Source organism: Monodon monoceros, unplaced genomic scaffold, assembly GCF_005190385.1.
Source record: "Monodon monoceros isolate NGI ecotype Baffin Bay Population unplaced genomic scaffold, NGI_Narwhal_1 Super_Scaffold_3, whole genome shotgun sequence".
Taxonomy (NCBI): domain Eukaryota; kingdom Metazoa; phylum Chordata; class Mammalia; order Artiodactyla; family Monodontidae; genus Monodon; species Monodon monoceros.
The window spans coordinates 32428990-32450945 of NW_021703780.1; the positions used below are offsets into that span (position 1 = coordinate 32428990).

General features: G+C 38.0%; 1 protein-coding gene and 1 pseudogene across 2 annotated transcripts in view; one reads left to right on the forward strand and one right to left on the reverse strand.

Annotated features, from left to right (window-relative positions):
• BICRAL (BRD4 interacting chromatin remodeling complex associated protein like) overlaps positions 1–21956 on the reverse strand; it is an 82845-nt gene that overhangs the window by 40696 nt on the left and 20193 nt on the right. The window contains exon 1 of one of the 2 annotated variants that reach the window (XM_029243824.1): positions 11921–12850. The exons of the other annotated variant lie outside the window; for it this stretch is intronic. The gene's annotated coding sequence lies outside the window, so the exon portion shown is untranslated. Of the gene's footprint in view, positions 1–11920; positions 12851–21956 lie in introns of those variants that run through there. 2 annotated transcript variants of the gene reach the window in all.
• Positions 4719–10002, forward strand: LOC114907823 (annotated as a pseudogene).

Sequence of the window (21956 nt, forward strand, 5' to 3'; positions counted from 1 at the left end):
ATGGTTTTTATTCTTCAATTTGTTAATATGGAATATCACATTGATTGATTTGCATATATTGAAGAATCCTCGCATCCCTGGGATAAATCCCACTTGATCATGGTGTATGATCCTTTTAATGTGTTGTTGGATTCTGTTTGCTAGTATTTTGTTGAGGATTTTTGCATCTATATTCATCAGTGATATTGGTCTGTAATTTTCTTTTTTTGTAGTATATTTGTCTGGTTTTGGTATCAGGGTGATGGTGGCCTCATAGAATGAGTTTGGGAGTGTTCCTTCCTCTGCAATTTTTGGGAAGAGTTTGAGAAGGATGGGTGTTAGCTCTTCTATAAATGTTTGATAGAATTCACCTGTGAAGTCATCTGGTCCTGGACTTTGCTTGTTGGAAGATTTTTCATCACAGTTTCAATTTCATTACTCGTGATTGGTCTGTTCATATTTTCTATTTCTTCCTGGTTCAGTCCTGGAAGGTTATACCTTTCTAAGAATTTGTCCATTTCTTCCAGGTTGTCTGTTTTATTGGCATAGAGTTGCTTGTGGTAGTCTCTTAGGATGCTTTGTATTTCTACGTTGTCTGTTGTAACTTCTCAGTTTTCATTTCTAATTGTATTGATTTGAGTCCTCTCCCTCTTTTTCTTGATGAGTCTGCCTAATGGTTTATCAATTTTGTTTATCTTCCCAAAGAACCAGCTTTTAGTTTTATTGATCTTTGCTATTGTCTTCTTTGTTTCTATTTCATTTATTTCTGCTCTGATCTTTATGATTTCTTTCCTTCTACTAACTTTGGGTTTTGTTTGTTCTTCTTTAGATTGTTTAGGTGTAAGGTTAGATTTGAGATTTTTCTTGTTTCTTGAGGTAGGCTTGTATAGCTATAAACTTCCCTCTTAGAACTGCTTTTGCTGCATCCCATAGGTTTTGGATCATTGTGTTTTCATTGTCATTTGTCTCTAAGTATTTTTTTGATTTCCTCTTTGATTTCTTCAGTGATCTCTTGGTTATTTAGCAACGTATTGTTTGGCCTCCATGTGTTTGTGTTTTTTACGTTTTTTCCCCTGTAATTCATTTCTAATCTCATAGTGTTGTGCTCAGAAAAGATGCTTGATATGATTTCAATTTTCTTAAATTTACTGAGGCTTGATTTGGGACCCAAGATGTGATCTATCCTGAAGAATGTTCCGTGCGCACTTGAGAAGAAAGTATAATCTGCTGTTTTTGGATGGAATGTCCTATAAATATCAATAAAATCTAACTGGTCTATTGTGTCATTTAAAGCTTGTGTTTCCTTATTAATTTTCTGTCTGGATGATCTGTCCATTGGTGTAAGTGAGGTATTAAATTCCCCCGCTATTATTGTGTTACTGTCAATTTCCTCTTTTTAGTTGTTAGCAGTTGCCTTATGTATTGAGGTGCTCCTATGTTGGGTGCGTATATATTTATAATTGTTATATCTTCTTCTTGGATTGATCCCTTGATCATTACGTAGTGTCCTTCCTTGTCTCTTGTGACATTCTTTATTTTAAAGTCTATTTTCTCTGATATAAGCATTGCTACTCCAGCTTTCTTTTGATTTCCCTTTGCATGGAATATCTTTTTCCATCCCCTCACTTTCAGTCTGTATGTGTCCCTAGGTCTGAAGTGGGTCTCTTGTAGACAGCATATATACGGGTCTTGTTTTTGTATCCATTCAGAGAGCCTGTGTCTTTTGGTTGGAGCATTTAATCTATTCAGGTTTAAGGTAATTATTGATATGTATGTTCCTATGACCATTTTCTTAATTGTTATGGGTTTGTTTTTGTAAGTCCTTTTCTTCTCTTGTGTTTCCCACTTAGAGAAGTTACTTTAGCATTTGTTGTAGAGCTGGTTTGGTGGTGCTGAATTCTCTCAGCTTTTGCTTGTCTGTAAAGCTTTTAATTTCTCCATCAAATCTGAATGAGATCCTTGCCAGGTAGAGTAATCTTGGTTGTAAGTTCTTCCCTTTCATCACTTTAAATATATCGTGCCATTCCCTTCTGGCTTGTAGAGTTTCTGCGGAGAAATCAGCTGTTAACCTTATGGGAGTTCCCTTGTACGTTATTTGTCATTTTTACCTTGTTGCTTTGAATAACTTTTCTTTCTCTTTAATTTTTGTCAGTTTGATTACTATGTGTCTTGGCATGTTTCTCCTTGGGTTTATTCTGCCTGGGACTCTCTGCGCTTCCTGGACTTGGGTGGCTATTTGCTTTCCCATGTTAGGGAAGTCTTCGACTATAATCTCTTCAAATATTTTCTTGGGTCCTTTCTCTCTCTCTTCTCCTTCTGGGACCCCTATAATGTGAATGTTGTTGTGTTTAATGTTGTCCCAGAGGTCTCTTAGGCTGTCTTCATTTCTTTTAATTCTTTTTTTCTTTATTCTGTTCTGTGGCAGTGAATTCCACCACTCTGTCTTCCACGTCACCTATCCGTTCTTCTGCCTCAGTTATTCTGCTATTGATTCCTTCTAGTGTATTTTTCATTTCAGTTATTGTATTATTCATCTCTGTTTGCTTGTTCTTTAATTCTTCTAGGTGTTTGTTCTTTAATTCTTCTAGGTCTCTGTTAAACATTTATTGCATCTTCTCGATCTTTGCTCCATTCTTTTGAGGTCCTGCATCATCTTCACTGTCATTATTCTGAATTCTTTTTCTGGAAGGTTGCCTATCTCCACTTCAGTTAGTTGTTTTTCTGGGGTTTTATATTTTTCCTTTATCTGGTACATAGTCCTCTGCCTTTTCATTTTGCCTATCTTTCTGTGAATGTGGTTTTCATTCCACAGGCTGCAGAACTGTCTGTCTCATTATTTTTAATGGCTGTGTAATATTCCAGTGTGGATGAATCATGATTTATGCTCCCAAGTGCTGGGTGGAGGCAGAATATATACATGTGTTTGTAAATATTCAGACCCTGAAATGAGGCACAAATAACCAGCAACACCAGCTGCTTCTGTGAGGGAATCTGGGTGGCTGGAAACACAGAGGAAGGTATACACTTCACTTATATGTCCTTTTGTACCTCTTGAATGTTATGCCACATGCATGAAAGGCCTATTTTAAGAAATAAATACAATTAATATGGGAATTTCCTGGCAGTCCAGTGGTTAGGATTCTGGGTTTTCACTGCCTGGGGCCCGGGGTTTGATTCCTGGTTGGAGAACTAAGGTCCTGCAAGCCACACGGTGCCCCCCACACCAAATACAATTAATAAAACAAAGAGGATGCGGGAGACCCATGAAACACAAGAATCTCAAGTCAGTCTCACTCTAGGTAAGCATACCAGAGATCAAATACCTGGAAAATTTTCAAGCAGCCTAGTGGCCTCAAGAATAATCTACATCAGCTATCTGTAAGAAATATCTTCCAGACAGTCTGATTTTCATTAAGATCACAGAAAGATTTTAAAGACCTCTAAGACAGAGATAAAAAGGAAGACGACAGGCTATTTAAAATTTTTTTCATACAGTGGGAACAGTCTGAGCTCTCATATCAAGAAATGTATTGGTTTCAAGAACAGCTATTTCAGGAAAGCTAGCTAAGCAAATCAATTCTACTGATTTAAGATATTATAACCTAGCAGCAGTAGAAGAAAACTTTTAAAGTCATACACAGGATTTCAAATACTTCACAAAATGAAATTTGGTATGTGACTGCTATAACAAATGATTCTCTTCTCTTCCTTATATGCCTCTCTGTTCTTTTTCTTCTTCCAAAAACATTACATAGTGAAAATGACTAGGAACCTAAAACTTTAAAAGATCACCAAGAGGGACTTCCCTGGTGGTCCAGTGGGTAAGACTCCACGCTCCCAATACACAGGGCCCGGGTTCAATCCCTGGTCGGGGAACACAGGCATGCCGCAATTAAGAGTCCGCATGCTGCAACTAAAGATCCCACATGCCGCAGTGAAGATCCCACGTACTGCAACTAAGACCCGGCACAGCCAAATAAATAAATATTTTAAAAAAATAATAAATAAATAAATAAATAAAAGATCACCAAGAGTCAATATAATAGGCTATCTTACCAACATACAAAAAATTACTGAAATTTGCTTTATTTGCACTAATTTGGTATAGCATCAGTATATGCCATAATTTCCCAATCATTTACAAACAAATTTACCTTTAAAAGGTGCTGAGGCTAGCAGAGGGATCATTGGGAAACTTCATTTAAGCAATCATGAGCTGTGGAATGGTTGCAGTGTTCTCATGTGATCTGTGCCTGAGCTATTCAAGGTATAATGAGCTGTAGTCACTTTTATTTTTACCCACATATTTACCAGTTCCAGTGCTGTTCATTCCTTTGAGTAAATCCAATTTTCATCTGGTATCATTTTCTCCCTTCTGAAGGATTTCTTTTTTTAAAATAATTAATTAATTAATTAATTTTTGGCTGGGTTGGGACTTCGTTGCTGTGTGCGGGCTTTCTCTAGTTGTGGCAAGCGGGAGTTACCCTTCGTTGTGGTGCGTGGGCTTCTCACTGCGGTAGCTTCTCTTTGCTGCAGAGCACGGGCTCTAGGCATGAGGGCTTCAGTAGTTGTAGCACGCAGGCTCAGTAGTTGTGGCTTGCGGGCTCTAGAACACAGGCTCAGTAGTTGTGGTGCATGGGTTTAGCTGCTCTGCGGCATGTGGGATCTTCCCAGACCAGGGCTCAAACCCTTGTCCCCTGCATTGGCAGGCAGATTCTTAACCACTGTACCATGAGGGAAGCCCCTGGAGGATTTCTTTTAATATTTTTGTAGTACAGATCTGGTGATGAATTCTTTCAGTTTTCATATGTCTTTTAAAAAAGTGTTTATTCTGCCTTCATTTTTGAAATGTATTTCATGGGACATATAGTTCTAGACTGAGTTTTTTTCTTCTCTTTTGGATCTTTAAAGATATTGCTACACTGTTTCTTGCTTGCACTGTTTCCAAATAGAATTCTGCTGTCATTCTTACTTTTGTCCTTTTGTACATGATAGGTCTCCCCTCCCCACCCCACTCCCACTCCAATGCTTTAAACTTTTTCTCTTTATCACTGGTTTTAAGCAATCTGATTCTGATATGCCTTGGCATCATTTTCTTCATGCTTCTTGTGCTTGGGGTTCATTAAACTTCTAGGATCTGTAGGTTTATAGTTTTCCTCCAATTTAGAACAATTTCAGCCATTCCTTCATATATTTTGTGTCCCTACCCCTCCTTCAGGGACTCCAATTACCTACGATTATGCTGCTTGAAGTGGTTCCACAGCTCACTGGTGCTCTTTTAAAAAAATTTTTTTAAGTGTCCTTTTATCTCTCTGGCTTTTATTTAGGATAGTTTCTATTGCTATGTCTTCAAGCACACTAATTTTTTCTTCTGCAGTGTCTAATCTGCTTGTTAATTGCATCCAATGTATTTTTTATTTTCAAACATTGTAGTTTTCATCTCTAGAAGTTGGGTTTTTTAAATATCTTCCATTTCTTTATTTAATATGTTCAATCTTTCCTCTACCTTCTTGAAATTATGCAGAATAGTGACAGCTTTTTAATGTCCTTCTCTACTAATTCTATCATTTATATCATTTCTGGGTCTTTTTCTACTGATTGATTTTTGTCCTCCTCATAGTGGGTGGTATTCTTCTCCTTCTTTGTATGCCTGGTACTTTTTTTATTGGATTCCAGACATTGCTAATTTTACATTATTGAGTACTGGATATTTTTGTATTCCTATAGATATTTTTGAACTTTGTCTAGGACACAATTAAGTTACATGTAAATGGTTTGATTCTCTTGAGGTCTGCTTTTAAGCTTTGTCAGTCTTTAGTCTAGGGCTAATTTTGCCCTATAGTGAGGTAATACCCTTCTGAGTACTTCACTTGATGTCCCATGAATTACAAGGATTTTTGCAGTCTTGCAGGTGGGAACACAAACTCTTCTCTGCCCTGTGTGAGCTCCAAGTGTTATTCCCTATAATGCTTTTGGTTGATTCTTTCCCATGACTTGGGTAGTTTCCCCACACACATGTACCGATCAGGTTACCAGCTGAAGACTCAAGGGAGACTCTCTGCAGCTCTCCAGGGTTTTATCTGCATGTAGCTCTCTCCTCTGGTGCTCTGCCCAATGAGTTTTAGCCACTTTTACCCCCCAGCTGCATCAGCTCAACTCAGGAAGATTACTAGACTCCATCTGGGTTCCCCTTCCCTGCGCTATGGCCTGAAAACTCCCCAGACAGAAGCTGGGGCAGTTACAGGGCTTACCTTATCTGTTTTCTATTTCTCATGAATCCCTGTCCTGTGCTGCCTGATACTCAATGTCTAAAAACCATTGTTTAATATATTTTATCTAATTTTTAACTGTTTTATGCAGGAAGGTCAATCCAATCCCTGTCATTGCATCTTGGTCCTATAGCGATTTTTAAGGTTTTGGAAGAAATCACTTTAGGAGGTAAGAACAGCTTATATGAGTTCATTAGCATGAATTATAGAATCAGAGCATCCTCAAAGGAGGAAAGGAGAAAGGGAGGACAGTAAATTGTAGTTTTATCCCCTGCCTCCTTCTGTTTTCTACCCTGAAGAATAGCTTAGGGAATGGGGAAAGCCGCTTCATTAATTACTACCTTTAATGAACTTGTTCAGTGGTTGAAAAGAATAAGCATTTAACCAACATTTAGCACCCACTGTGTGCCAGGTCCTCTGTTAAGGACTGGGAATATCAAATGAGTATGACATAAAATGCAATAATAAATGTAAATACCCTTAACATTTTTGTAGGACTGTAAAGCAAGGCCAAGAAGTAAATTATTATGTTTAAGCAAACAATATTCTGATAAGTGTCATGATCAGAAAGTTACACCATAAAACAGTCACTTACCCAGGGCAAGTAACTGTTTACGTCACCTAAGATATAAAGCATTTTCATCTTATTCCTTTTACTATATCGTCATTGTTATGGACTGTTAAATTTTATTTTTATTATTTTTTGGGTGCACCGTGCAGCACACGGAATCTTAGTTCACCAACCAGGGATCAAACTTGTGCCCCCTGCAGTGCAAGCACAGAGTCTTAACCACTGGACCACCAGGAAAGCCCCTGGACTGTTAAATTTTGTAATTACAAGGGTGTGTCAAACTTCCTGGCACAGTTCCTGATTGTAAGGAACTCCCTTTCTTTGGGGAGAGAGATGCAACAATTCATCACAACGCAAGGTAAGAAGTGCTAGAGCTTTTGGCGAGGGTTCCCAAGCTTTTTCAGGTGAAGTCACTGGTCATTTTTTTTGTGAAATAATATGACATTTTACTAGGAGGAAACACTAGTATATTTTCACAATTATGCCCATTTGTAATAAAAAGAAGCTGTCAAACTCAACAAGATGGGCCCTGAGTTTTTCCTTTGTTATTCAACCAAGACCTTCATTCTTTTTGTAACTAGCTAGGGCATACTAACAGCAAGGAAGAAAGGTGGAAAAAACTAAGAACATTATTAGGAGAAAAACTTAGGAATCAAAAAAAAAAAAAAATTCCAGGCCTTAAAGCTGCTTTAATTCCAACTTGGAACGAGGTGGAATAGAAACAAACCTAATATATTAAGCAATCCAGCTGGCTAAACAATGCACTATAACATGGGGGGAAAGAGTGACCAACCTTGGGGGGTCAGGGAGAAGTCTGGCCAGGCTTTACAGGGGCTGGGGACATGTACAGGTCGGGGCGGGTGGGACACGGAATTTGGAAAGGACTTGTTCTGGATACTGACATTGACTAGGCTTGTGATTACTGACAAATTCCAATCTCTCAGGGCCTGTTTTCTCATCTTTAAATGAAATTAATAGCCACATCAGTGATTTAAAAACTTTGATCCCTGGGGACCTAGGATTCTCCGAGGGGTCCAGGAGCTGTCTTGGAGGCCTAAAGGTTGGTGGCAGAGGCACTGTAATGCTCCACTTCTCCCCTTTAACTCAGTGATAGAACTCTTAACTGGGAGAAAAAAGTTTGAAAATCATTTAACTTATCCAACTCCAGAACTCAGTGATTTGTTGTGTGCTGTAAAGGAATGACCTTTAATGGTGGTCAAACTGAAAATGGAAACACAAGGATCCATAGAAAGCAAGACATTCATGATTATTTTAGCAAGCAAGAGAATAGTGATAAATATATCAAACTTCTTTAAGATAAATTCCAACATAGTGATAACGATCCTAAGTTTAGTGACTATAGAACCATTAATCATACACAGATTGGTGTTTCTCAAACTGGGATCTGCAGAAGTAATCTTGGGTGGTCTGAGTTCTCAAGTTGGAGAAACACCAACAGATTTTAAAACCAGCCAGAAATACACATGCTGAAAATTTTCAGGGCTGATAAAATTTCTGCTTAACATGTTTACTAAAAGCCTCTCAAAATCTTGAGATCTAATGGGAATCTACTGACAGAAGACCTGTGTATGCATTGTCTGACTGATGCAAAGATGGTCCTGGGGAAAACATTTCCAGGTCTCTCTTTATCCTCCTTTAATCTCAACTGCCAATGCTGTGCCAGGCTGGGTAGAGTAGGTCTTAACAAAGGATGGCATCAAAAGAGACCGTGGGTTGGGTCTCAAAAGTCTTTGAGGTGGTTCAAGAGATACCAAACTCTGGAAGTAACAAAGCCCTACAGCATGGGAGAATGCTCTTAACTGCCTACTCTCTCCCACTGCACAGCTAGTGGTGGTAAAGAACTCTGGGTATTAAGTTATGGCTCAAGTATAGTGGACTAAAAGACTGACTTCAAATCTAAATGTTACTAACAGACTACCTTCTAGAAGCTTACAGTAAAAAACATATTACAGTGCTACCATCAAAAGTAGGAATCTTGTCATATTCATCTTCATATCCCCAGCAAATAGCACATAAACAGGTATAATAAATACTTAATAAATATCCAGGGTTTAGATGTAGGGCAGCTGTGGAGAAAGAGCCACCTGAGTGCTGGGCGAGAGCCTTCCAGGGTTCTTTGGGGCTAGAGGAATCTTGAAACCATGGATCACCTATATATGTTTTGAGACATGCTTTAGATGTTTTTTTCTGGAAGCCCTGCAACTACCGTAAAAATTGAATGTATTGTTGAAAAGACATATGGCCAATGGTGGCAGAGTCTACATAGAACCATGCTTCGTGGTGTTCCAGGAAAAACCTTTCAGCTTGTTGGTTTTATTATTCAGTCTGGCTGTATAACTCATTGTGTTTTTGAATACTTTGGTGGTGTTGTCATGTGTTCTGAACCATCAATAGAGCTTAAAATTCAAAATTCAGATATTGTCTTTGCAGAAAATTTTAGTCGACATTTTTATGGTATCCAAAGAGGTGACACTGTGATTGCAAAAAGCCCAAGTGATCCAAAATCAAATATTTGTAAAAGAGTAATTGGTTTGGAAGGAGACAGAATTCTTATCAATAGTCCATCAGGTTTATTTAAAAGCACAGTTATGTGCCAACGGGTCATGTTTGGTTAGAAGGTGATAATCTATAGAATTCTACAGATTCCAGGTACTGTGGACCTGTTCCATATGGACTAATAAGAGGATGTATCTTCGTTAAGATTTGGACTCAATGATTTTGGATTTCTACATGACAGCCCTAATGGCCACAGATTTTCTGATTGGCAAGCATTTATTCTTTTGATTTGACTACTGTCTTCTGTTCAAGTGAATTTATTATTGTCACTAAAACCATGTACTTGCTAATAAACTATTTGCTATTCAAAATAAATAAATAAACAAATAAATAAATGTAGGGCAGCTGCATTTTATGCAAATATTGTGTTCCCAAAGGCCTTGCCTTAAAAACTCACATCATTCTAGTTTAATCCTGAAAAAGAAATTTATAATTTCCCAAAGTCCATCAGCATTGAAAATTTGCTATTACATTCTGTTAAAATTTTTTTTAAGGGTTTCCCTGGTGGCGCAGTGGTTGAGAGTCCACCTGCCTATGCAGGGGACGCGGGTTCGTGCCTCTGTCCGGGAGGATCCCACATGCCGCGGAGCGGCTGGGCCCGTGAGCCATGGCTGCTGAGCCTGCGCATCCGGAGCCTGTGCTCCGCAACGGGAGAGGCCACAGCAGTGAGAGGCCCGCGTACCACAAAAAAAAAAAAAATTTTAAGGTGTAACAATGAAACTTGGGTTACATTTTTTAAAATAACTCATATCTTTTAGAGATCCCATACTGAAATAGGTATGAATGAAGTAATACGATGTCTGGGATTTGCTTCAAAATAACATGGACTGGGGAATTCCCTGGTGGTCCAGTGTTAGGACTCCACGCTTTCACTGCCAAGGGCATGGGTTCGAATCCTGGTTGGGGAACTAAGATTCTGCAAGCTGCGTGACACGGCAAATAAATAAATAAAATGAAATATAATAATAATAATAATAATATGGACTGGAGTTAGTTATTAAAAACATGGAAATCCGTCTCCCCTGCCCCCTCCAGAGATTCTGATTCACCAGGAATCTGGGGTTACTATGGGGTTTTCTCCCTGACCCCCTGAGGTTGGTCACTCTTTTCCCCCCCATGTTACAGCACACACTTGGGCACATTTCAGGCAAACTGGGGAAACTGTCCCCAACTGCAGGCAGATGGGACCTGCAAACAATGGCCTCTGGTCAGCTCAGAGACCCAAATCTAGGCTGCCAACTTTCCAAACTCAGGGGAAGGGTAGCTTCGTGGTAATCTGACTAAAGGAAATGCTGTAGGTGAAACTTCATTTGAGGATATCACTCTCAACCACCTTCAGTGCCAGTCCCTTTCCACTACTTCCCCTCAAATGATTTATTTCTCCCTTCCTCTCTGTGCTGTACTTACTCATGTTTACATACGATGTCAGCTCCACCAGGGCAGAGGTTTGTCTGTTCACCGACGAACCTCAGAATAGTGCCTGGCACGTGACAGGAGCTCACTGAACATGACCGCCAGTTTTATTGAGATATAATTGACAAATAAGATTGTGTAAGTTTAAGGTGTACAATTTGATGACTTGATACATATCTATATTGTGAAATGATTACCACAAACACATCCATCCCCTCGTATAGTTAATTTTTTTTTTTGGTGTAGTGAGTACATTTAAAATCTACTCTCTCAAGAAATTCCAGGTATACAATATAGTATTGGTAACTATAGTCACCATGTTATACATTAGATCCCCAGAACTTATTCATCTTATAACTGCAAGTTTGTACCCTTTGACCAACATCTCCCCATTTCCCCCAACCCCCAGTCCCTGGCAACCACCAATCTACTCTGCTTCTACAAGTTCAACTTTTTTAGATTCCACATATAAATGAGATCATACAGTATTTGTCTATCTTTGTCCAACTTATTTCACTTAGCTTCTGTTTCATCCATTTAGTCACAAACAGCAGGATTTCCTTCTTTTTATGGTTGAATACTATTCCACTGTACGTATGTGTATGTCCAACTATCTATATATTTGTATTTATATATAACAATTTCTTTATCCATTCATCCAACAACAGACATTTAGGTGGCTTCCATATCTTGGCTATTGTGAATAATGCTGCAATGAATCTGAGGGTGCAGATATCTCTTCAAGATAGTGATTTAATTTCCTTCAAATATACATATAGAAGTGGGGTTACTGGATCATATGGTAGCTCTATTTCTAATTTTTTGAGGACCCTCCATACTGTTTTCCATAGTGGCTGCATCAATTTACATTCCCACCAACAGTGCACAAGGGCTCCCTTTTGTCCATATCCTTGCCAACACTTGTCATCTCTTGTCTTTTTGATGATAGCCATTCTAACAAGTGAGAGGTGGTATCGCACTGTGGTCAATGAACATTTTTTGAAATGAACTTATCACCCTTTCCAATATGTTGGTCACATGATGGCAAGACCTGCAACAGGATCAGGCATACCAGGGAAAGTGTGCTTATTCCCTTTTTCTTGAAACTTACTTCAGTTTTCCAAGAAAGCATGCTTACTTTGGACACCAGGTTATTCCTATGGGAGAGCAATCTAAAGCGGAAAACAAAGAATTATATTTAAACCTAGAACATACAGTGGTGCTAAAGTTACTTCCCACTATTCCCCTGCACACTATTCTAGCCAAACTGCCACTCTCCTAGCCCCCAAACACAATGCACACTTTCCCAGCATCTGCCCTGGTTCAGGTGACAATTTTATCTGAAATGCTCTTCTTTCTCTCCTCCATCTACTGAAATTCCAACCGTTATTCAAAACTTAGTTTGAATCTACCTCTCTGAGTCTCTCTGACAACCTTGGGCTGTCTTTTGGATTTTCTACCGAGAATTCTAAAAGCATCAACCATGTCTTTTGACATTGATCAGCCACTGTTCTGTGTGATTAGCTTCATTATACCTATCTTCTGTACCCAACTAAAGCAGAGCCCAAATTTAAACAAAAACAGTATAAAGTGCTACAAGAGTACAATGAATTCTCCCATCCTAAGGCCAAGCAACTTTTAGACTGCATGGCTTTTCGGTATTAGCGAACTTAAAATTCTGGCCCATTACAATAGGCTCTGGCCTCATTTTGTACCTTAACCCACCTCACCCTCCCCTATATGGAACGCTTGTTTCTTCGCCATCTTGACCATTTGATGTCCCCCAAACTTATCATGCCACTTTTTCAATTCTTTGGCTTTGCACCTGTCCCTTTACTTAGAAGACAAAAGACCTTCCCGCCCATCTCCAAGTGGTCAACTGAGAATACCTCCTTATCTTTTAAGGCTTTGAGTAAAATGATTTTGCCTTTCATTTTAAAAAAATATCCTGAGACTTCCCTGGTGGCACAGTGGTTAATAATCCACCTGCCAATGCAGGGGACACAGGTTCGAGCCCTAGTCCAGGAAGATCCCACATGTGGCGGAGCAACTAAGCCCGTGCACCACAACTACTGAACCTGCACTCTAGAGCCCACAACTACTGAGCCTGTGCTCTAGAGCCCATGAGCCACACCTACTGAGCCTGCGTGCCTAGAGCCTGTGCTCCACAACAAGAGAAGGCACTGCAATGAGAAGCCCGCGCACTGCAACAAAGAGTAGCCCCTGGTCGCCACAACTAGAGAAAGCCCACGTGCAGCAATGAAGACCCAATGCAGCCAAAAATAAAATTAACTAATTTAAAGAAAATCCTGAAGCAAAATTAATTGCTCATCTATTTGTATCCCTAGAGCACGTCTGACATGTCACTAGACCTGACATGTGTGTGACAAAACTTTGCTTTTCTGACTCCCTCATTAGCTTACAAGTTCCATGAAAGCTGGGTCAATTTTGTTCCATCTTCATGTTACCAGAGTTTAGTGCAATGCCTGATACAAATGTGCCCAATAAACATGTTTTACTCCGTACTTAAGTAAAATTTTGGTCTTAAAACTAACTTTTTCAGGAGTGATGTCAGTTCCTTATCATTTGGTTTCCAAGAATATTCAGCTAGGCTACACAGGAGCACTTTAGCACAATCATAAAACACAGGATTCGGATGCAGGCTGGTCATCCATTGTCCGGGATCCACCAGCTTATGCTGGGCCCTTATGTATTTAGCCAGGCATTCCTGGCAGGGAGAAAAAGGCTTTCGAGGTCAACTGATTCCCCATCTGATCAGACAGTTCAGCTCTCTGAGGCATATGAAAATGTCATTTTTTAAGATCCATATGACAAAAAAATTGTGTATCCTTCCATAATAACCTACTTAATATTTAATAAACCTCCTTAAAACAGGGATTTATGCACTGAACATAAACATAAAATAACTCCTGGAGTCCCAAAATCTTGAGCAGTAATTTATATTAATAATAGTTGTGTTCAGGGACTTCCCTGGTGGTCCAGTGGTTAAGAATGCGCCTTACAATGCAGGGGGACGCAGGTTCAACCCCTGGTTGGGGAACTAAGATCCCACATGCTGCAGGGCAACTAAGCCCTCACGCTGCAACTACTGAGCCCAGCGGTCACAACTAGACACAAGCCTGTGCGCGGCAAGGAAGAGCCTGCACGCCCTAATGAAAAGATCCCACGTGCTGCAACTAAGACCCGACACAGCCAAAAAAAAAAAAGTTGTGTTCATCAAAAGACTCAGAAGTAAAAGTCTAAGATGAAGTCTCTGGCACAGCCATGTATGGCTTTTTGAGGGCATCAACACTAGACCTTTAAAGAAAAGAAAAAAACTCTGCAGTACAGGAAAAACAGATGCTCTGCCAAAAATGTTTTCATAATTTCTTTACTGTGTTTTATAAGAGACAAGATTTTAATGACTATGGAAAACAGTAAACAGGAAATGACTGAAAAATGACCAAGAAATACTGCTGTCCTGATTGCTATTAAATGTTAAATAAAATTAAGTTGAAACTATCTTTGTGATAATTCACAATACTGCACTACATAGAATAATAAGTACTAAAAAGATGAGTCAGTTCTTTTCAGTTACACTACTAAATTTCAAAGAACTCTTGTATTATACTTCCAAATAAAAGGTGAGTTTCTGTTTTAATCAGTGATTGCCATATTTATTACTTTCTTCCACTAAAAATAAACAATCATTCAGAAAATTGGCTCTAATGACAAGCTGACTTAGCAAAAGGAAGCAATGCCAACATTGAAATAAACACTCATGAAGATGAACCTGGTCATGCATCAACCAAAAACACATTAAGCCAAAATTTTAGGAATAGGAATTAAAAACTAGAAAGCCAAAAGTAAGTCTTACTTGCATCCTCTCCATAAAAACAAACTATCTAAATATTAAACACAAACGGCTCTTGACACTTTTTAAATTTTTAGTTTCATTCAGAAAAAAGGTATCTTTTATTAAATGGAGATTTAGTGAGTCATTTGTGTTTTTTTTCTAATTGAAAGGGATTTCTTTTAGAGAGCATTTTAAATGAAGTAAAAGAAAAATCCCCCCAATGCGTTTTTTTCCTGCTTTTAAAAACAATGGATATTATTGCACAATACTGGTCATAAATAGAAAAAGGACTGCTGTTTGCATTTCCATCTTACAATCACAAAATTTACTAGAGTACAGTATGGTAATAATTAAGCTATTAAAAAATAAAAACTGCCTGATCTTTCTCTATATTTCCTCAAATACAATAGGACACCATTGCTCTGTGTTAGTGTAGTTTGTACATGTTATTGTTTCTATGTATGGAACTGCTTTAAAAAATACTTTGAAATGGCAGTAATTATAAATAAAAAATCTTTTTCTTTTATTGAGCTTTAGTATTAGCAATCTGGTTAAAGTTATCATGCAAACTCTTGACTCTCACTGCTCTCTGTCAATGAGTAACATTCAAAATATTTTGGTTTTACGGTATGTTCCAAGAAAAACAAGCCCTATAAAAACAACTAACAATATTAAACAAAATTCCATTTTACAAAGTCAATGATGTTACCAAGGAAGAGATGCTGAGGATTCTCTTTTATAAAAGCAGGCTCAAAAGGAAGATGTGTGCATGAGTCAATTTTTTAAGGAGAAGAAAATAAAAGGAAACTTTTAAAGCTTAAAAATGATTTAAGAAAGAATATGGGCAAATATATATGTAGCATATTACTCTAAGAAAGATTTCCCAGTTTCCACAAAAATTTTAAAGAAGCTGAATTAATCTCACTCTTCTAAACTCCGTTTAAGAAATATAAACTTCTATCTAGTGTGAAATCTTTTACAAACTTTAAGAAATGCCATGTGGACTGGAATTTAAATTGATAGTTTTTTCTATCAAAAGACCATAAGATACAGAGTTTCAGTTGAAGAAGATGAAAAAGTTCTGGGGAAAAACGGTGGTGATGGTTATACAACAAAGTGAATGTACTCAATGCCACAGAACTGTACTTAAAATGGCTAAAGGGCTTCCCCGGTGGCGCAATCGTTGAGAATCCACCCACCAATGCAGGGGACATGGGTTCAAGTCCTGGTCCAAGAAGATCCCACAGACCGCAGAGCAACTAAACCCGTGTGCCACAACTACTGAATCTGTGCTCTAGAGCCTGCAAGCCACAATTACTGAGCCCGCACACCACAACTACTGAGCCAGTGCACCACAACTACTGAAGCCCACACATCTACAGCCCATGCTCCGCAACAAGAGAAGCCACCACAATGAGAAGCCCACGCACCGCAATGAAGACTAGCCCCTGCTCGCCACAACTAGAGAAAGCCCTCGCACAGCAACGACGACCCAACACAGCTAAAATTTTTAAATAAATAAACAAACAAACAAATAAATAAAATGGTAAATTTTGTTATGTATATTTTACCACAAAAAAAGAAGAAAGCATCTCTGAATATTCCTACTTAAAAAAATACCCAAAAGGGTTTATTTGAAAATAACTAGCTGTACATCTATGATTAAAAATCTAAAAAAATTGCAGAGGAAGGAACACTCCCAAACTCATTCTATGAGGCCACCATCACCCTGATACCAAAACCAGACAAATATACTACAAAAAAAGAAAATTACAGACCAATATCACTGATGAATATAGATGCAAAAATCCTCAACAAAATACTAGCAAACAGAATCCAACAACACATTAAAAGGATCATACACCATGATCAAGTGGGATTTATCCCAGGGATGCGAGGATTCTTCAATATATGCAAATCAATCAATGTGATATTCCATATTAACAAATTGAAGAATAAAAACCATATGATCATCTCAATAGATGCAGAAAAAGCTTTTGACAAAATTCAACACCCATTTATGATAAAAACTCTCCAGAAAGTGGGCATAGAGGGAACCTACCTCAACATAATAAAGGCCATATATGACAAACCCACAGCAAACATCATTCTCAATGGTGAAAAACTGAAAGCATTTCCTCTAAGATCAGGAACGAGACAAGGATGTCCACTCTCACCACTATTATTCAGCATAGTTTTGGAAGTCCTAGCCACAACAATCAGAGAAGAAAAAGAAATAAAAGGAATACAAACTGGAAAAGAACAAGTAAAACTGTCACTGTTTGCAGATGACATGATACTATACATAGAGAATCCTAAAAATGCCACCAGAAAACTACTAGAGCTAATCAATGAATTTGGTAAAGTTGCAGGATACAAAATTAATGCGCAGAAATCTCTTGCATTCCTCTACACTAATGATGAAAAATCTGAAAGAGAAATTATGGAAACACTCCCATTTACCATTGCAATAAAAAGAATAAAATACCTAGGAATAAACCTACCTAGGGAGACAAAAGACCTGTATGCAGAAAACTATAAGACACTGATAAAAGAAATTAAAGATGATACCAACAGATGGAGAGCTATACCATGTTCTTGGACTGGAAGAATCAATATTTTGAAAATGACTATACTACCCAAAGCAATCTACAGATTCAATGCATTCCTATTAAATTACCAGTGGCATTTATTACAGAGCTAGAACAAATCATCTTAAAATTTGTATGAAGACACAAAAGGCCCCAAATAGCCAAAGCAGTTTTGAGGGAAAAAAACAGAGCTGGAGGAATCAGACTCCCTGACTTCAGACTATACTACAAAGCTACAGTAATCAAGACAATATGGTACTGGCACAAAAACAGAAACATAGATCAATGGAACAAGATAGAAAGCCCAGAGATAAACCCATGCACCTATGCTCAACTAATCTATGACAAAGGAGGCAAGGATATACAATGGAAAAAAGACAGTCTCTTTAATAAGTGGTGCTGGGAAAACTGGACAGCTACATGTAAAAGAATGAAATTAGAACGCTCCCTAACACCATACACAAAAATAAACTCAGAATGGATTCAAGACCTAAATGTAGGACTGGACATTATAAAACTCTTACAGGAAAACATAGGAGGAACACTCTTTGACATAAATCACAGCAAGATCTTTTTTGATCCACCTCCTAGAGTAATGGAAATAAAAACAAAAATAAACAAATGGGACCTAATGAAACTTAAAAGCTTTTGCACAGCAAAGGAAACCATAAACAAGACAAAAAGACAACCCTCAGAATGAGAGAAAATATTCGCAAACGAATCAATGGACAAAGGATTAATCTCCAAAATATATAAACAGCTCATGCAGCTCAATATTAAAGAAACAAACAACCCAATCCAAAAATGGGCAGAAGACCTATATAGACATTTCTCCAAAGAAAACATACAGATGGCCAAGAAGCACATGAAAAGCTGCTCAACATCACTAATTATTAGAGAAATGCAAATCAAAACTACAATGAAGTATCACCTCACACCAGTTAGAATGGGCATCATCAGAAAATCTACAAACAAATGCTGCAGAGGGTGTGGAGAAAAGGGAACCCTCTTACACTGTTGGTGGGAATGTAAATTGATACAGCCACTATGGAGAACAGTATGGAGGTTCCTTTAAAAAACTAAAAATAGAATTACCATATGATCCAGCAATCCCACTACTGGGCATATACCCAGAGAAAACCATAATTCAAAAAGACATATGCACCCTAATGTTCATTGCAGCACTATTTACAATAGGCAGGTCATGGAAGCAATCTAAATGCCCATCGACAGACGAATGGATAAAGAAGTTGTGGTACATATATATAATGGAATATTACTCAGCCATAGACAGGAATGAAATTGAGTCATTTATTGAGATATGGATGGATCTAGAGACTGTCATACAGAGTGAAGTAAGTCAGAAAGAGAAAAACAAATATCATATATTAACGCATGTATGTGGAACCTAGAAAAATGGTACAGATGAACTGGTTTGCAGGGCAGAAGTTGAGACACAGATGTAGAGAACAAACGTACAGACACCAAGGGGGGAAAACCATGGTGAGGTGGGGATGGTGGTGTGCTGAATTGGGCGATTGGGATTGATATGTATACACTGATGTGTATAAAATTGATGACTAATAAGAACCTGCAGTATAAAAAAACAAACAAACACAAAAACTAATAGTAAACTTTCTTTGGGTTATTTGTATGGAAATATGTTAATATAAATGTTTCAGACATTACATGAAATTTCTAAAAATCTTATATGTTCTCGTATAATGTTATAAGTCTAGTTATTACTTTAAAATGTATAACTCAGAAATAACTAAATTTCCCTGTCAATTGCATTATTATGAACGTTCATCAAATCTTTAACCGTGGTCATTTTTAAGTCTTTTGTCATTTACAGGCAGTTCTGGACTCTGATGCTTTCACAAAAATGTTCCTATAAAAGGGTTTCATCTTCAAGGAATTCATGGGAAAGACTCTGACAAGTACAGGTTTCTGGTAACTGACTAAACTGCTGAACTGAATGAATAAGCATTTTCAGAACTCTAATGGAAAACTGATGGATTCATAAATGTGCTAACAAAGATCAAGATGAAAAAGTAATTAATTACATGAGACTGAGTGAACTGATGAGGATGATTATAATTTTTGTAACTTTGTTTGAATAAAAAAAAAAATCCCCCCCCCCACAAAAATCTTTCTATTTCTGGAAAAGTATTCTCTCCCTCAAGCTGGCAGCTTCAGGACACATGCTCACTGAGGGAAAATGAGGGACCTATGGCACATCAGTTAAAATTAACCCCAGCAAACAGTGGGGTGAAAGAAGCTGAGGCAGATCACCCCACAACTACCAACAGGCACAGATGTAGGAAGAAATCATCCCACAAAGGAAGGAGGAGGGTTCTTAACCCTGTTGTGCCTTCTGTCTGTCTGGTGAGGCTTATGGATCCCTTCTCAGAGTAATATTTCAAGATGCAGAGTATATGGAAGATTTTTAAAAAGTTATAAAAATATTTAAAAATTGTAATATAGTTATATATGTGGTTCTTCATCAATGCATTAATATACTAGATGTAGTGGTGAGTCTAGTAACTACTATCATTTAGGAGATAGTAATCTTTCAAGATACCTGCAAATGTAATGTGATAAACAATATTTCTACTGGTAACTTTCCCCAGGCACTGTTAATACTACAGTGGCTGGTGGCCTCCACTCATAGATTTAGGAAATAATAAATTTCATTTGGAGTCTAGTGAAAATAACATGCAACTTTTTTCATATCCAAGTTCACGGGCCTCCCTCTCCCCAGTTCTCCCTAATTCTAACCACAGATCCTTTAGGGGTCAGTCCATGGAGCCCTTGTACCGTTGGGGTCCAGGACAGTTGTTCAACATGTGAAACAAACTCAATCCAGTAACAAATAACAAAGGAATTCTGAACATCTGAATATAATTCACAATATATTTTTAAACTTGCTAAGCACACAATGGCCATTTCTACACACTGTCTGGATGTACATTTTTGCAATGCAAAGATGCTGAAGGTGCTGCCAGATGCAAAGGATGGTAGCAGCAAGCTGTCAATTTCAACAGTGCAGAAAGGATACTCTTCACTATCACCAAAGATACCAAAGAATGCCCTGAGAGAGGAAGGTGAAGTATAACCTAGTTTTCTGCAAGCTTAGTAGAGGGCAACAGAAATGCATTTTACAATTTAAAAAACCTGACACTGCAGTGGAAAAGCCCATCAACATTCTCCACCTTGGACCAGAGTGAGATACAAAGGTAAGTTTCATCTGATAAACATGCAAGAGTCCTTTCTGGAAAGCTTAGTCAAAATTCACATCTTTATTCTCCCAAATGTCCACTGTAGAAAATAGCCACATAATCATTTACTTTTCTAGTTTTTACATGAATGCTTGGAATTGAATAGACATGTAAATTAACACCTTTTTCTATACTCACTTCTGGGCTATCCTGCTATAGATTACTGAACCTTCATATAAGAGTCAAGTAACTTAGAAACAGCCTCTGGTGATCTAAGAATAAAACACTATGTTTCGTTTTTAAGGCCAGCTCAGTGTAATTAAAAAAAATTTTTTTTTGACTTAAAACCACATCATTCTGAAGTGGCAGTCACATGTGCTAGAAGCAAGTGATGTCGGGAAACTGCGTAACTGGTTTCGAACACAGTCCCAACTTCTGAGAGATTTGTGCCACAACACAACCCTTTTCCTTAGGAAAGAGGTGAAGACTTTTCATTTAGTTTGACCCTCTGCTATCACTTCTGGGTCATTTAAAATAGGATAGATCCATAGCTCTATTACCGCCATTATTCAGTATCGTTCTTTTGAACAAATTAGAATAAACTTTTCTTGCTTCATTATGTCTTCATAGTCTTGCCTTTAGAACACCTTATTTACCTCTCTAAATATTTAAGTTCTTCAGTTTTGCTTCACCTAGTAAAATTATTTTTCTATGAAGGTTTGTCATTATTTAACTTTTTCTTAAACTTCTAATGAAAGCTTGCAAATTTTGTTAATGATTCTCATATCATTAATATCATAATTTTTCTTTAACAAATTACATTAAAATAGCATGGGGCTTCCCTGGTGGCGCAGTGGTTGAGAGTCCGCCTGCCGATGCAGGGGACGCAGGTTCGTGCCCCGGTCTGGGAAGATCCCACATGCCGCGGAGTGGCTGGGCCCGTGAGCCATGGCCGCTGAGCCTGCGCGTCTGGAGCCCGTGCTCCGCAACGGGAGAGGCTACAACAGTGAGAGGCCCGCGAACCGCAAAAAAAAAAAAGCATGATATATTAAGCAGAACTGTAATTTATCATACTAATGATAATGAGGGCTTGATTCAATGATCATTTATTTATTAAAATAAGCCTGTGATGGAAGGGCAGGGTAGAGGGTTAAAGAAACACAAAAAAAGCCCCACACAAGTGTATAATATGTCCCAGCTCTCAAGTAGCTGATAATCTTATTGGAAAGGCAAGACAGCTACATCTGAAATAATCTTCCAAACTATAGTAAGCATTATCAATGTGCATGAAAATAAACATATACTAGCATGGATATTTACAGTAACATTAAGCCCTTTTTACAACTAATGATTCTTGCTATTATTATTACTATTAACTATTAAAAAATATAAATTAAAAATTAATATTATTAATATACCAAGGCATATGATACGATAAAAACTGTAGTAGCAGCTAACATTCATTAAGCGCCTTCCCTC